The sequence below is a fragment of the Juglans regia genome, chromosome 10 (assembly GCF_001411555.2).
Source record: "Juglans regia cultivar Chandler chromosome 10, Walnut 2.0, whole genome shotgun sequence".
NCBI lineage: Eukaryota > Viridiplantae > Streptophyta > Magnoliopsida > Fagales > Juglandaceae > Juglans > Juglans regia.
The window spans coordinates 3,226,191-3,240,432 of record NC_049910.1 but is presented as its reverse complement, the minus strand read 5'-3'; the positions used below and the strand labels follow the sequence as shown (position 1 = coordinate 3,240,432).

Here is a 14,242-nt window from a genome sequence, read left to right as displayed (position 1 = left end):
CAAGTCCCAATAAGGCAATAGTTGGCCGAATGGGAATTGACCTACCAAGTGATGCAATTCGGCTATGACAACCAAAAGGGTTAGGGCAACTTATGGAAAGTTGACTAACACTTGTTATAGTCGAAATGATGATTCACACGGATTGAGAGACCAAAAATAATGAAGAACTTCAAGAACAAATGTGGAACTCCAAGAACAATATATAGAATACTATTGCTCTCGAATGAACTAAAATGACACAAGGATCAAATGAACAATCAAACCTTGATTCACGTATTGCACAAGGAATGATTAAGCTACATAAAATGATAAATCAATTTGGGATTCACGGATTGCACCCAAATTGCCCAAGTGCTCATGCACCGAAGATGATCTCTCAAACAATGTTCTCTCTCTAGAGTTTTTGCCAAAAGATGGAAATGAAATGACTAGGGGTCCTATTTATAGGTTACAACTTGGAAACCCTAAAATGGTCCCTTCAAAGTAAATAACAAATAATCAAAGGACTAAATAAGTAAAACAATTAAAAGGGAGCCATGGACTAAACCATGGTGTGACATGCACGGACCCAAGGTGGGTTAAGTGGTTGCATGTTGGTTGGTTGGTCCATGGCTAAGTGTTGGTTCGGCATGGCCCATGTGGTTGGCTTGGGCGTTGGCTGCATGGCACGGGCTGGAGCCGTGCGCTGGATGGCACGCCTGGATGGCATGCCACTGACCTGCTCCGCATGGCACGGGCTGGAGCCGTGCGCTGGATGGCACGCCATGGGGCGTGCCACTAGCCTCGCTGGTGCGCTGCAGGATGGGCGTGGGCGTGCTGGCATGGGCGTGCTGGCGTGCGACAGGAGGAACCAAGGCTGTGCGGGTGCGCGGCATGGTCAGCCTGGTCGTGTGCGCGCGCGCGCGGACTGGCTGGTCTGTGTGGCGCATGGGCGTGTGCAGGGCCCTGCGGCCCACTGGTGTGCGCACGGGCCTGCGCACTGCGAAGTGCCTGGGCGTGCGGCCCGCTGGGGCGCCTGGTGCTGCGCGCATGTGCGCGCGGGCCTGTGCTGCGCGCCTGCGCGCGCTGGCCTGTGCTGCGTGCTTGTGCGCGCTGGCTTGTGCTGCGCGCGCTGCCGTGTGTTTGCTAGCCTCGCTAGCCCGCATGCTGTGAAGGCATGGTTGTGGGTTAACCACGGTGCTAGTACCCACCATGGTTAGGGTTTGTGCTGCTCCCCTTGAGGCCACTCGACGTGGGGGTCTAACAATCCCCCTCTCTTTAAGTATATCCTTGCCCTCAAGGATAAATTGAGGAAACCTTGCCCTTATGTCATCGTAGTCCTCCCAAGTAGCTTCTTCCTTTGGAGCTTTACCCCACCTTATCAAGACTTGCCACACACTTTTTCTCATGGTCCCTCTTGAAACCACCCTATAGTTGAGAGCTTCCCTTGGTTGTAAAAGCATTCGGCCTTCATCATCAAACCTAGGTAGCTCATCCACAATGAGGCTCGGGTCCCCAATTCTCTTTTTTAACACGGTTACATGGAACACCGGATGAAGTTTGGAACTTGGAGGAAGCTCCAATCTATAAGCTACCTCTCCCAACCTCTCAAGTACCTTGAAAGGCCCATAGTACTTCTTGGCCAACTTCAAATTAAGCTTTTTCCTCAATGTTCTTTGGCCAAAAGGTTGAAGCTTCAAATACACATAGTCCCCTACTTCAAAGGAAACCATTCTTCTACCCTCATCGTAATACTTCCTCATTCTTTGTTGAGCCTTGGCAAGCTCCTTCTTCACCTTCACTAGGATCTCATCCCTAGTTACCAACTCCTTTTCGACTTCTTCATTCTTGGCCGTGCCCTTTTCATAATTTACCAACATAGGTGGTGCCCTCCCATAAACAACCTCAAAAGGACTTCTTTGGATGGATGCGTGGAAAGAAGTATTGTACCAATATTCGGCCCAAGACAAGTACTCACCCCACTTTTTTTGTTCCTCATGGCAAAAACACCTTAAATATTGCTCAAGTGTTCTATTGACAACCTCCGTTTGCCCATCGGTTTGTGGGTGGTAAGATGAACTTGCCTTCAACTTGCTACCTTGTAGCTCAAATAATTCCTTCCAAAAGGAACTCATGAAGACCCTATCTCTATCCGAGATAATACTCTTGGGAAACCCATGGAGCTTCACCACGTGATCAATAAAGGCTTTGGCCACACTCTTGGCCGAATATGGGTGGGTAAGAGAAATAAAATGGCTATACTTGCTTAGCCTATCAACCACCACAAAAATTACCTCAAACCCGCCACTACTAGGTAACCCTTCGATGAAATCCATACTCAAATCCTCCCAAATTAAGTTTGGAATAGGCAAGGGTTGCAACAAACCGGTTGGTGGCCTTGTCTCATACTTAGACTTTTGGCATACATCACACTCGGCCACAAGTGTCTTCACGGCTTTCTTCAATCCTTCCCAATAGAAAAAATGCTTAATTCTTATGTAGGTTCTCAACCACCCGGAGTGACCTCCCTCTTTACTATTGTGGAAGTGATCAAGAACCTCCCTTCTCAAATTCGGTACATTAGGGACATACACATAGTTCTTGTAGTAGATTAGGTCATCTTTCAACTTGAAGCCGATTACCCCATCACCTTGAGCTTCTAAAAGCTCTACAATCTCAATGGCCCTCGCATCAAGCTTGGTTGCCTCACGGATCTTGTCCCATATCCTCCATTCGGCCCCACTCAAGGCCATCAAACTATCATCATTCTCTTCATATACTTGCCATAATGTTGAGCTCCCTTCTTTTCTACTAAGTGCATCCGCAACTTTGTTCTCTTTTCCGGGTTGGTATACAATGTCATACTCAAATCCCAACAACTTGACAAGAAACTTTTGTTGTTCCGGGGTTACTATTTTTTGTTGCAACAAGTGTCTCAAAGCTTGTTGGTCCGTGACTATAGTGAACTTCCTCCCCAATAAATATGGCCTCCATACCTTCACGGCATGAACAACCGCAAGCATCTCTCTTGCATAAGTGCTCCACGCTTTCTTCATAGGTCCAAGGGCTTTGGAGATAAAAGCTATTGGCCTCTTCTCTTGGACCAAAACAGCCCCTATTCCATCCCCACTTGCATCGGTGTAAACCTCAAAGACCTTCTCAAAATTAGGTAGGGCTAATACGGGAGTAGTGGTCATGGCTCTCTTCAATTCCTCAAAAGCATTCCTTGCCCCTTGGTTCCATGCAAAATTATCCTTCTTCAACAAGGAAGTGAGTGGCTTAGCAATAAGCCCATAGTTCTTCACAAACCGCCTATAGTAGCCGGTTAGTCCCAAAAATCCTCTCAAGGCCGAGACATCATTGGGTAATGGCCAATCAACCATGGCTTCTATCTTCCTTTGGTCCACCTTGACCCCTTCACCCGAAATGAAATGCCCCAAATATTCGAGCTCCTTTTCCATGAAAGCACATTTGGATGCTTTGATGAAAAAATGATGCTCCTCAAGAATTTTCATCACTATCTTCAATTGGGACTTGTGGTCTTCAATGTTCTTGGAGTATACCAAGATATCATCAAAGAAAACCAAAACAAACTTCCTCAATAAGGGCTTGAAAATGGTATTCATGGCGGCTTGGAATGTGGAAGGTGCATTACACAATCCAAACGGCATCACAAGGTATTCATAGTGCCCATTATGCGTTCTAAAGGCCGTCTTGTGCACATCTCTTTCTTTCATACGGATTTGGTGGTATCCCGCCCTCAAGTCAAGTTTAGAAAAGATGCTAGCCCCGTGCAACTCATCTAACATCTCATCAACGGTAGGTATGGGGAACCTATCCTTGATGGTGGCCTCGTTCAAAGCCCTATAATCCGTGCAAAATCTCCAAGTACCATCCTTCTTCCTTACCAATAAGACCGGTGAGGAAAAAGGACTATTGCTAGGCCTTATCAAGCCTCCTTTCAACATTTCTTCCACTTGCCTTTCTATCTCTTCTTTTTGGAAATAAGCATACCGGTATGGGGGAACATTCACCGGTTTGCCCTCATTCTCCAAGGCAATGGAGTGATCAAAGACTCTAGAAGGTGGCAAGGTAGTTGGCACCTCTAGAACTCCCTTGTGGTCCTTCAAAACTTCTTGGACCTCCACGGGCAGCAATGACATGTCATCCCTCTTGCTCCCGTCTTCATTTTTCTCAATCTTCAAAAGTGTCTCTTGCTTTGCTAGAATAATGGCAAAGCAACTAGCTCCACCTTTACATAATTTTTCAAACATCAAGGCCTCACAAGACCTCACCTCCTTGGAGGTCAAAGCTGTCCATAACTTCTTTTTGGACCCAATCCGAAATTCCATAGTCATCTTCTCATAGTCATTAACAACTTTGCCAATGCCTTTGAGCCATGCATTACCCAAAACTACATCAAGTCCCACTAGTGACAAAATGTGCAAGTCCGCCATGATTCTAACTCCTTGAACATTCATCTTAACCTCTTTCACAAGGCCCTCACACCTCAACTTGTCCCCATTAGCCACTTTAACATCAAAAGGCTCAATGGTGCTCGGTTTCAACCCAACTTTGGTGACTATGTTGGCGTTGATGAAGTTATGCGTTGAGCCACTATCCACCAACAAGGTGACTTCAAATTTCCCAATCCATGCCATAACTCTCATGGAAGTGGGTCTTTGGATTCCGGACATAGCATTGAGTGATAGCTCGGCTTCTTCTTCTTCCTCCTTGGTTTCATTCTCTTCTTGCTCGGATTCATCTTGTGAGGACTCTTCATCCTCCTCTTCTTCAATCATCAAGTAAGCTTTACCCGATCTACATGCATGTTCCTTGCTCCATTTCTCTCCACATTTGAAACAAAGGCCCTTTTTTATTCTTTCTTGGACTTCCTCCCTTGACAACTTTTTAATTTCATAAGGCTTTGGTTTGGAACTACCCCCTTCCACTTCTTTTCCTTTCCAAGGAGTTTTGGTTTGCAAAGGTTTAGAAAATTTGCTCCCCACTTCCTTGGAATGGCGTTTCTCCATATGGGTGCTTTCTTCCAACACTTCGGCCATTCGCATTACCTCTTGTAATCTTGTGGGTTGCTTCAATTTTATTTCCTTGGCAAGCCAAGGCTTCAAACCGTCTACAAAAGTTCCAATCAAGGCTTCTTCGGTCCAACCCCTCACCATAGTTTGGAGTTGCCGAAACTCATCTATGTAATGGTGCACCTTTCCTTCTTGTTTCAACTTGGCCAATTGTCCATGGTGATTGACAATTGGTGATGGCCCAAATTGCATCAAGAACTCTTTTTCAAAGGCCGTCCACCCAAGTCGTCTCCTTTCTTGGTCATATTGGTCGCGTAGCCAACGCCACCACTTGCTTGCTCTCCCTTCAAGATGAAAACATGCTGTCGACACCCTCTCATCTCTTGGTACTTCATAGACACGGAAATAGTGGTCCACTTTGTCCAACCACTCATATGGATCCCCCCCATTGAACTTGGGGAAATCCACCTTTGGTCTCCTTGGTCCCCGGTCATGTGCCCGGTTTCCAACTCTATGGTCGTAGTGGTCTTCTTCATGTCTTTCATCTCTATGGCCCCTTTCTCGTTCACGGTTGTGACGTCTCCTATGGCCATGATCATCATGTCCATTACGCCCTCCATGGCCTAAGTCATACTCGGCCTCATTTTGTTCTTCATGTCTTGGGACCTCATATCTCACGTCTTGAGTTTCCCTTACTATACTCGGGCTCCTTGAGTGGTGGGTATCATTTCGAACCCATCTCTCCACGGCTATGTGGTCATTTTCCACTCTTCCCCCTCTTCTATACCCTTCTCTTGGGGGTTCATGTCTAGGCTCACGCACGGATCCGGATATGCTTGTTTCCACTCCTTCCACAAAGGCATCATGCCTTTGTCCATCCACCTCTTGTCGGGAAGCTTGGCCTTCCACAATCCTCCTCTCGATTCTTTCGATGTTCTCGTGAGTCTCCCTTCTCAAAGCCTCCGTGGCCCTTCGATGTTCCTCACTTTCTCGGTTGGTGGCATTCATGGCCATTCTAAGCTCGGCCATTGTAGTATTGACATCACTCAAAATGTCTAATACTCTTGTGTTGTGATCTTCAAGTCTCTCTATACGTTCCCGATTGGAACCCGCCACCATCTCGGTCTCTTGATGGCTTGTGGCCATGTTGCTTGCAAACTAGCTTCTTTGAACACTTGCAAACTGACTTGCGACTGAAAATTCTGGTTGAGGGAGTTTCGGACAGCAACTTGTACTCTTCAATGGCGATAGGAAGGGCTCTCAAGTCCAACCTTGAGTTGGCCACCTAAAAAGATGGACAACCCCTCTTGCACAAGCTCTTGTCCGACCTTGGATCCTCCACCTTCAAGGGTGGTCGATCCCTTCAAGAACTCTACTCCGTCCTCTACCTCAACCCCCAAACTCCAATGTTCAACAATTCACAAACAACAAATAATGGGATCCAACGAGGGTCTCCCCCAACAAATTCACAAAGTTTGGGTTAACGCGTCGTTTACCTCGTGGAGAAGTGAGCACTTCTCAAAAATCACCAAGCAAGATACCTCTCAATGAAAGCACCATAAATGTTAGGGACCCCGGTCTAGTCCCTAAACACTTGCCTTGCTAAGCCAATAGTAACCTTGAGATGACCGAGTCCAAGTCCTTCTCTTGCTTGGTCCACGTCCAATGTAGGTCAAGATGACCAATGTGTCAATGGGAGAAGATGTATTTCGGCTAGAATTGGTAAATGATATTAAGATTGGATGATGTAAGTGTAGGGTTGGATGATGGGTGATGCACGAGCATGAGGTATGGTAGGGTTTCCCGACTTGGCAAAAGGGTAATGGCGGCTAGGGTTTATCAAATTAGGAAGGTAGTTGGCGGCTAGGGTTAGCTCAATATGGGATGTAGGTGTGGTGGCTAGGGTTGCCGAAATAGGGTAGTATGGGATTTAGGAAAGTTTCCTAATGATGATGGATGCAAAAGGAATGTTGGGTGGCGGCTAGGCAAGTCCCAATAAGGCAATAGTTGGCCGAATGGGAATTGACCTACCAAGTGATGCAATTCGGCTATGACAACCAAAAGGGTTAGGGCAACTTATGGAAAGTTGACTAACACTTGTTATAGTCGAAATGATGATTCACACGGATTGAGAGACCAAAAATAATGAAGAACTTCAAGAACAAATGTGGAACTCCAAGAACAATATATAGAATACTATTGCTCTCGAATGAACTAAAATGACACAAGGATCAAATGAACAATCAAACCTTGATTCACGTATTGCACAAGGAATGATTAAGCTACATAAAATGATAAATCAATTTGGGATTCACGGATTGCACCCAAATTGCCCAAGTGCTCATGCACCGAAGATGATCTCTCAAACAATGTTCTCTCTCTAGAGTTTTGCCAAAAGATGGAAATGAAATGACTAGGGGTCCTATTTATAGGTTACAACTTGGAAACCCTAAAATGGTCCCTTCAAAGTAAATAACAAATAATCAAAGGACTAAATAAGTAAAACAATTAAAAGGGAGCCATGGACTAAACCATGGTGTGACATGCACGGACCCAAGGTGGGTTAAGTGGTTGCATGTTGGTTGGTTGGTCCATGGCTAAGTGTTGGTTCGGCATGGCCCATGTGGTTGGCTTGGGCGTTGGCTGCATGGCTAAATGTTGGTTCGGCATGGCCCACGGGGGTGCCGTGGCCGTTGGCTGCATGGCACGGGCTGGAGCCGTGCGCTGGATGGCACGCCTGGATGGCATGCCACTGACCTGCTCCGCATGGCACGGGCTGGAGCCGTGCGCTGGATGGCACGCCATGGGGCGTGCCACTAGCCTCGCTGGTGTGCTGCAGGATGGGCGTGGGCGTGCTGGCATGGGCGGCAGGAGGACCCAAGGTTGTGCGGGTGTGCGGCATGGTCAGCCTGGTCGTGTGCGCGCGCGCGCGGACTGGCTGGTCTGTGTGGCGCATGGGCGTGTGCAGGGCCCTGCGGCCCACTGGTGTGCGCACGGGCCTGCGCACTGCGGAGTGCCTGGGCGTGCGGCCCGCTGGGGCGCCTGGTGCTGCGCGCATGTGCGCGCGGGCCTGTGCTGCGCGCCTGCGCGCGCTGGCCTGTGCTGCGTGCTTGTGCGCGCTGGCTTGTGCTGCGCGCGCTGCCGTGTGTTTGCTAGCCTCGCTAGCCCGCATGCTGTGGAGGCATGGTTGTGGGTTAACCACGGTGCTAGTACCCACCATGGTTAGGGTTTGTGCTGCTCTCCTTGAGGCCACTCGACGTGGGGGTCTAACAATTTGTCTCATCTTGCCCTCCATCTCCACTCAATTCTCATTTGCTAATATTCATTCTGAGCTCCATAAATATGAAAATGCACTTCCATGAGGTTCATTGCGATGCCACAGTCAGTTTCCTAACCCCCTCAAGTCATTCACATTTTACATCCCAATTTTCGAAATATTAGGAAAATGATTCTCCAACTGGCTGGACTGCCGATATGTTGTCTTGCAGCTCATTGAAGCAGTATAGCAGGTGTGGCTTTAGTCTGTCATTGTGATACTTCATATGATAAGGATAATAATAGATGGTAAATGGTTTCAATTATATCATTAACTAGTCCTTTTGAGATATAGGTCATGTGATTTGGACCTTCTATTGAAACATTACAGTCATAAAGACTTGTTTCTTAGATTTCAAATCTCCATGACGAATATCGACTGGTTGGCATGACTCTGTATAGTAAAGTAGTAAATTCGACAAAAATAATTATATAAGATGCAAGCCATTCCACTGGATGCCACAACGGCTCATGATACCTAAGATATATATGGAAGCCAAGAAGAAATTATTGCTGACTAATTTTTGGGATCCATTAATAATGGAGTAATGAAAATTGAGTCGTTGGGTTTGAAAAAAGAATCCAATGAGAGCAAATTCTATAATATTATGTCTATAGAATCCAAATCCAGCCCTTGCAAGTAAGATTGTTCATCTAGGCTAGATTTTTTTCCAGCCCGATTTGAAACCCTGATAATTGGGTTCCGGCCTGAATTTAATCTTGGTCAGTACCCGGATTTAAAACCCGAATATAGCCGGGCTAGGTACCGAATTTAAAACCCAGAACCCAATTTTTAAACCTGGTACCCGAGTTAAAAAAAAAAAAAATTCGGAGGATCAAAAGGGTCAAAACCCTTCTGGACTTCATCTTCTGGGCATAGCCCCTCTCTCTCTCTCTCTCTCTCTGAGTTTCTCACTTGTGGCTTCGTCGTCTTCTTCTCTCTTTCTTTCTCTCTCGTGTTGAAACCCTAGCTCCTGTCAATCAAAGATCTGTTCCTCGTGGCCGTCGTCTTCTACTTTTTCGCTCCTTCATCGACTTATACAACTCAATGTTAGTTTTTCTCCATTTCACATGCTCTCTCTTTGTGTTGGTGCTATTATTTCGATTTGGGTTGTGAAATATTGTCTCTAGGTTAGTTATTCTTGGCAAACCAAATATTCGTATTTCCTTCTTTTGAAAATATCCCCGAAACTCATGCTTTACACTTCCAAATATGTGTCTTTTGACAGTTTTTAGATCTGTAAGCATGTGGGAAAGGATTAGGGTCTGTTTTGGATTTGTTTTTAAACGTGGAGTTTTTATTTATTTATTTAGGTCTGTTATATGCTGCTATTTTTGCTAGATCTGCTACTTTTTCTGGTCTTGGCTTGCTGTCTGCGACTGTGTTTTTGTTCTTTCTGTTGATTTTAGATTTATTTTGATGTGAATATTTGAATGAAGTAATCCTTGTGTAGTGTTTTTATGGGTTAGATATGGATTTATGAGACCTAGAAGGGAGACAAGTGAAAATATCCATAACCACAGACTCTCCTAAATTTCTTATAAGATCTAGATTGGGTTTGTGAGATCTGGATCGTGAGCATATAACTTCTGTTTTGCTTTATGCTTGATACTCATTGTTTTATGCTCTAATAAGCTCCAAAATTTCCTTGTTACTTCATTGCTTTATACCTTCTTTTATGAGAAGGTCATTTATGTGATGTATTGAGCCTCCTTACTCACTAATATGCATTACTCAGGAGCCATTATTATACTGTCACATTTAGTAATTAATTAATTTTCTTTTTTGGTTCAATTTTGCATTGCCTCATCATAGCTCAAATTGTTGGGTGGGAAGGATGTGGTCTATATCCCACAAGTCTTGTAAAAACAGTTGGGTGGGGTTGTCAGTGTCATGGGTCTGAATTGTGATATTTTCCCTTCCGTGAATTGTCACTATTTTTCAACTAACATTAGCTTCTTCTTGTTCCAACTAGTGGTAAACCTGATTCGGTTTTCTTTACTTCAATGTCCTGGTTCTTACTTTCTATTGTTTTCTTTATATGATATGGAATGCAACAACACCTTGAACTTGAAGGGGAAACTTTGTTTACTTGGCATAAACATGTCCAAGTGTGGTGACTTGGATTTCCTTTTTAAGCATGTTTTGAGAGATCAAATGTATTGTTTGGTAATAGCATTTTTCTTCCCAAAAGCTTTGGATCTGACATTTTTGGTTTATCATTTGAGTGTCTTCCTTTTGTTACCTAGTGTTTCTATGAAGTGTTGGGACATGTTGACTTGTCATTCTTTTTGTTATGAACTATGAGGAACATAGCTTAGAAATGTAATTTATCTTGCAGCTCCATTAAAAAAAGAATTAGAATTTATCTCAATGTGAGTTTTGTTCTCATCAACAATTTTGGCATTACAATTTTGGTGTGAGATTAAAAGACTACATAGATTTTCTAAGTATTCAAAACTTTTGTTTTTTGTAGGATCTGTCAATCAGTCAGATCACTTGAAGTTGCTACTCAGTGTGAGATTAAATCATTGATGGAAGACATGCTAATGATTTTATAATTCATATATAGTAATTTTGTATTTTGTAATGTAATGTATAAATAACAAATAATGTAATATGTAGTGGATTGCATGCATTTTAGTTTTTCATTTTTTATATATTTTTATTATTTTGGACAATGTTAGTATTATGCTTTTTAACTTGACTTAGAAAAAATTTTCATAAAATATAGACTTTTATAAAATAAATATAGGCTTTTAGGCTTTTACATATAGGGAATTATGCTCTTCAACATGAATTTTTCTTGAAAAGTCTTTAATATAGTATAGGCATTTTAAAAAAAAATAGGTTTTCAAACTGAAATATGGACTTTTATACATTAGGGGAAGGGGTAGTATAGTCCGGAACCCGGATTTCCGAGTTGTAAAAACCCGGACCGGGTCATTATCCGGGCTGGAACCCAGTCCGGATTTGAAACCCGGGTCCCGGGCTGGGTATACCCGGTTGAACACCCCTAATTGCAAGGATCATGCAGCCGAATCCATGCCAGATGCTGCCAGCATGTGCACAGAAGAACACGCACCAGATATCCAAACAGTTAGGGTTCCTGCAAAGCGATGAACTTAGTCGTTTAGCTCCAGAGAGCAGAGATAGTAACCAATTGGTTTTAGAAGGTCAGCAGGCATGGATCTGAAAATAAAATTACCCCACACGCAATGCTTGCTCACACACAATCAAAACCATTAACATGTAGATTGTCTGTCTCTCTCAGTTCCTGTTTACACATGCCCCAACCCCCCAATCCTTTCTCAGATCAAAATTCCCTTGAAATTTCCATGTCACAACATTTGCTCATGAAGCAGTTGTACATGAAAATAACTGCAAATTTTCAAAAAAAAAGAGCAAGAGAAGCATACTTACATAAACATCAGGAAGAACAGCCGGCTTTTGCACTTTTATAATGTGGGGCAACTACTTCATGTGAAAAGATGTATCTGATCCAACAACAGAATTCAATAGGTGTAAAAGCCGAGTCCAAGATTACAAACTTTTTTGGGGACAATGCCTGAATGGAGATTGCCTTTACCAACGTCTGTAGCATTCTTGTGGATGTCAAGGATCCAACTTCATCACTTCTGAATGGCACAAAGTATGCACCTCCTTCTGTGGACTCTTGACTCTTATCTCAATCTAAATGGAATTCTGCTTCACTGCAAGTTAAAATGCACAATTAGCTGCAACTACTGAGAGACAGTGGAAGAGAAACCAGACAAAATTATGTAATCATATAATCAGCATACTACATACATGATGGAGGTATATAAAAAGATAGTCACCCATCTAGAGGTTTCATATGTGTAAGAAAATTACAACAGATAACCCCGGATTTTTGTTATAGCAATTGGTAATTTACCATCTAACTCATGTATGAACAGAAGAACAGCACCTCGTCAAAAATAAGTAAAAATTACATTTTCAGCAGAACAAACATAACCAAGATAAATTCGATAAATTTAATGCAAGTAGAGTGTTTATGCCAGGTTTGTCCACACTCAATTAGCTGTAAGAAGAAACTATAATGGTAATAATGTCACTAAGGTCCAGCTAGTTTTCTTTCCACGGATATCAGTATACTTTTCAACTGTAGGTATAGAAAAGGAAATAATTCCCAGTTACCACTAACTAACTTGAGAACCATGCTTCCTATTTTTTCTTTTCTTTTCTTCTCTGGCAATGAAATCAACATACCCATGAATGTTGTATTTCAATTCCACATCTCAAGAGAGAGAATTTAGAAAAACATTCATTTCAGAGTATACCCATGTGACACAAGCCTATTTGGATTCAGAGGTGAGATGAAACACCTCATCTCATCACATCTCATCTAATTTCAACTAAAAATCTCACCACCATTTACAAACTATCTCATCTCATGTCTGAATCCAAACGGGCTTAAAACGATTACAAAAATTAAATAAAAGAGGAACTCCACTGGCTCCCATGTGACACTAACAAAGACACTTTGAAGCATCAACTTTCGAAGTCCCCCACTATTGAATATCAACTGCCTACCAATCATATCATTTTCATTATAAATTATTCTTGGATATCAAACAACAGTCACTTATTTACATTACAACAGGATGCAACAGAATCTTGGAAGCTGTATCAAGTCATCCCAGTATTTTTGCCATTTCATAGCCTTTCCTTTTTATTTCTGATAAGTAATACACTTCATATCTTACATTACGTGATCGCAATAAAATAGTTATTTACAACATACAACTCTTCTACGCTTGAGAAAAGCTATTCAATTTATCTCCAAATTAACCATAACCACTGTCGATTGGAATACGAATAACTCAAAATAACATATACAATTCACATACTTACCCTAATCCATTCCGAGTAACCTTTGAAACTCCTACACCACCACTTTGGCCACCTCTGTACTTGGCATAATCAGCGCCAATTACGATCATCGACCTTCTGATTTATCATCCACAGTTTCCGGTTGGTCGAAGTCATATCCAAATTTGAATTCTCGACCTTCCTAATCCACGTGAAAAAACACAGATTGAAGACCCTAGCCTCGTTTTCCTCCCCCAAAATCAAGGCCCGAACGAGACTCTAATCGAGAAGACGGCCTTAGAGCACTCAATCACCCCACGCTTAAATTTCACGAAAACCCCTTATCATCACCACCATCGTCATCAACAGTACCCACCGGGAAAAACAAAAGCTTCGAGCTCGAAACCGAGTATGTGGCGAAGAAATTGACCGACCCGGAGACAAGAACCGAAATCTCGGGACTCAAATCCACCAAAACCGCCAATTTGTCATCGAGCCGAAGACCTCTCCGATTGCAAACGAACTGGGTTCTGGCGAACGAATTGCTCCGCCGCAGGAGAACATAGCACTGGAGGAGAACCCGGGACCCACCTCTGTACGGAGCTCTACACAATGAAAAGGGTGCGCGTGGTTAAGAGCATCCGCTTGCAAAATGTATTTTTAAAATTTAACTAATATCATACCTTCTTTTTTTTTTTTTTTTTTTTTTTTTTTTTGGTATTAAGGCTCGATTTGAATTTATAATTCATCTTAATTTATCTCACTATTATTCATTATTATTTATCAATTTTAACTCATAAATTTATTAATATTCACAATCCATCTTATTACTATTTATAATTTATCTCAACTTATTTTCGAATCCAAACGAGACCTAAGTATGCTCAACTTACCGCTCGGTATAATTTCAACTTTTTGTTTTATCATTTTTTTTTAATATTTTTTAATACATTTAAATATTTTTTAAAAAATAAAAAAATTATATTAATACATTTAAAATCAATTTTTAATTATTAAATTAAAAAAAAATTCATCAAACGATATATTTGAACGATAC

General features: G+C 42.7%; 1 long non-coding RNA gene across 1 annotated transcript; it reads right to left on the bottom strand.

The window, feature by feature from the left end:
* Positions 1–11,227: 11,227 nt before the first annotated feature.
* On the bottom strand, positions 11,228–13,825 carry LOC108987040. Its single transcript, XR_001995473.2, has 3 exons — positions 13,228–13,825; positions 11,755–12,044; positions 11,228–11,440 (listed from the first exon to the last, which is right to left on the bottom strand). It is a non-coding gene; the product is annotated as an uncharacterized LOC108987040 (long non-coding RNA).
* Positions 13,826–14,242: the final 417 nt, after the last annotated feature.